Source organism: Eupeodes corollae, chromosome 1, assembly GCF_945859685.1.
Source record: "Eupeodes corollae chromosome 1, idEupCoro1.1, whole genome shotgun sequence".
Taxonomy (NCBI): domain Eukaryota; kingdom Metazoa; phylum Arthropoda; class Insecta; order Diptera; family Syrphidae; genus Eupeodes; species Eupeodes corollae.
Genome location: NC_079147.1, coordinates 155,710,179 through 155,713,304, shown reverse-complemented (window position 1 = coordinate 155,713,304; position 3,126 = coordinate 155,710,179). Strand labels below are relative to the sequence as shown.

Below are 3,126 nucleotides of genomic sequence, written 5' to 3'. Positions count from 1 at the left end.
CTCAAACTTTGTCATAGTGTTGGAAACAATATTTTTTATAAGTAAAAATTAATAAGAAACTATAATCTCAAATTTTTGAAAAGATGTTTAAGTCGAAAATCATTTTTTACCAACTTTTGTTAATTTTTGTCGGTTTTTAATTTTTTGTAAAAAAAACTTTCAATTCGACTTTTTTTCAAAATTTTATCAGATGTCAAAAACACTATTCTTCGTTGCACAAAATTATTTTGGAGATGAAATCATACTTAAGTCTTAAAATTTTGGATGTGACAAATTTTTTTTTCAGTTTTTTTGATTTATAAAAAAACCGTTAAATGGAATTTTTCCAAAAAATATACTTGTTTGATATCACATTACAGTTTATTATATAAAGTTTAATTCAAGGGCCCTATTATGACTTGCGAGTCGCAAGAAAAATTTAATAAATGTGACTATTTGGTATTACCGTTTGCGAATCGCCTAGTTGATATTCGCCTAAAATGTCAAAAAAATAGCGAATTGAAATCTCGCTCTATTACCACTAGCGAACGTTCGCTTTTATCTGTCAGAATCGGTCGAACTGTAATTCTTCGTGACTTGAAGAAATTTACTGTTAAATTTGAAATCGGTGGTTGTTTGTTTTTTTTATTTTGTTTTGAGAATAATTTTGGAAAATAAAGCAAAATGAGTTGCACTGGAAATAGAAAAAGGTAATGAATGCTTAAAATTAATGAATGCTTAACAATTGCAAAAATAATATAGAATTTTATTTGTATACCTAGCATAAAAAGAACCAACTCCAACCAATTTTCAAAGCTCGTTGAAATTATGGAGACAAACCCCGAAAATGTGAAAGGTATAGGATCTTTCGGATCTTCAAAAAAAAACCAAGCCTAGTATTTTTGAAAAAAAAAAATTGTTCTTAAAAATAGCCCATTTACTTCTTTACCTACGATTGGAATATATTCACACCTAGATATCTTGACCGCTCTCCATTCAACCACCAGCTTTCCAAAAGATCCTTTAATTCACTATGATTCCACACAAAAGAGTCATGTGTTGAACCTGGATATCTGGAATCAATAAATCTTATAATTCCATTATTGTCACAGGCCATGAAATGAAAAAAGTTTGAGTGAAATAATAAGAATCAATCTCTATGTATCTAACTAACCACCACTAACATTCAAACTATAAAATCCTTTTCTGTTTAAAAATTGATGTTGTAGCTGAACAGGAGCGATTATTCCAATGTGAGTCCCATCTACACAGCCCACTATTCCGGGTAATCTGGCCTTTCAAAAAAGTAATTTCTTGCTTCTTGTTTTTCAGAGGTAGACATGTCTGCCTTTATCCACACAGGACAAATTTTCACTTCAAGTAAATCAAGCACTTCACTTAGAACTACTGAAACTGTGAATGCGCGAGACCCAGCTCAAAGTCACTTCCCACACCATTTTGGTAGCTTCCACTGCCTAGAAAACGCAACGCACATGCAAGTTTTATATATGGTGGAATTGCAGAACTTTGAGTAGTTTTAAATCGTGGTGTAATGATGTTTAAAATATAACCAAATGCATGCTTATTAACGCGAAAATATGACACAAACCTATAAAAAGAACAATTTAATTAAACTGAAATAGAATTCACGATTTTATTCTTACAAATTATCTGGAAGTTGAAGTGGGTTGGAGTTGTCCCTTAAACTTCTTCGTAATCTACACACCAATACTTTCTCCGGTCTTTCGTTTTCATCTTCATCTTCAAAAAATATATCAACACTACTTATCATATTTTGTTTTATTTATTTTACTTTTTTCCAAATTGTAAACAATATATCATCAACAATAATTTTCAGTCTTTGACGTTTCACCGAGTCATGACATATTTCACTTCTTAAAGTTGGTAATATTGTTTTCAAAAGCGAACGTCGAAGTTCGCCTTTCATACGACTCGCGAGTCATAATAGGGCCCCAAGTCTCTAGCGTTTTTGGTTCGTAAGATATTTAGGGTTAACCAAAATTTTCACCTTTTTTCAAACTGCTATATAAAAAAACCACCCACACAATTTTCTTGAGAGCCCTTTCTGCATTTTTCTGCCTTATTATCTGTACAACAAAATTAATTTGAAATCGATATCTCTTCTGGTTCTTGAGCTATGGACAATGAAAAAAACGTCGCGAACGTACGGACGTACGGACGTACGAACGTACGTACGCACGCACGCACAGGCATCTTTCTAAAAATCTTTTATTTCGACTCTAGGGACCTTGAAGCGTCGAGAAATGTCAAAATTTTCAATTTGACAAATCGGACCCATTACAATAACTTCCTATGGGAAGTTAAAAAACCTCGTGATTCATCCCAAGACACAACTCATCCTAGGACAGTTCATGCAGGAAATGAAAAATACTTGTAAGCATACTTAACGAAAAAAAATTTTTGTGTATTCAACTAGTTCGTCCAAAGCTTTTTCCTTTATATAGCTTTATTAACTTCCCATAGGAAGTTATTGTAATGGGTCCGATTTGTCAAATTGAAAATTTTGACATTTCTCGACGTTTCAAGGTCCCTAGAGTCGAAATAAAAGATTTTTAGAAAGATGTCTGTGCGTGCGTGTGTACGTACGTTTGTACGTCCGTACGTCCGTACGTCCGTACGTCCGTACGTTCGCGACGTTTTTTTCGTTGTCCATAGCTCAAGAACCAGAAGAGATATCGACTTCAAATAAATTTTGTTATACAGATAATAAGGCAGAAAGATGCAGAAAGGGCTCTCAAGAAAATTGCGTGGGTGGTTTTTTTACTATAGCAGTTTGAAAAAATGGTGAAAATTTTGGTTAACCCTAAATATCTTACGAACCAAAAACGCTAAAGACTTGAATTAAATTCTATATAATAGATTGTAACGTGATACCAAACAGGTATATTTTTTGAAAAAAATCAATATAACGGTTTTTTTTTTTAATCAATAAAACTGAAAAAAAAACTTTGTCACCTCCAAAATTTTACGACTGAAATATGATTTTATCTCTAAAACAATTTTGTGCAACGAAGAATAATGTTTTTGACATCTGATGAAATTTTGAGAAAAATCTAATTGACAGTTTTTTTATAAAAAATAAAAATCTAAAAAAAAACATTATAC

General features: G+C 31.9%; 1 long non-coding RNA gene across 1 annotated transcript; it reads right to left on the bottom strand.

Annotated features, from left to right (window-relative positions):
* Positions 1-822: 822 nt before the first annotated feature.
* LOC129942681 (uncharacterized) lies at positions 823-1,762 on the bottom strand. The gene is made up of 2 exons (XR_008781077.1): positions 1,644-1,762; positions 823-1,588 (listed from the first exon to the last, which is right to left on the bottom strand). It is a non-coding gene; the product is annotated as an uncharacterized LOC129942681 (long non-coding RNA).
* Positions 1,763-3,126: the final 1,364 nt, after the last annotated feature.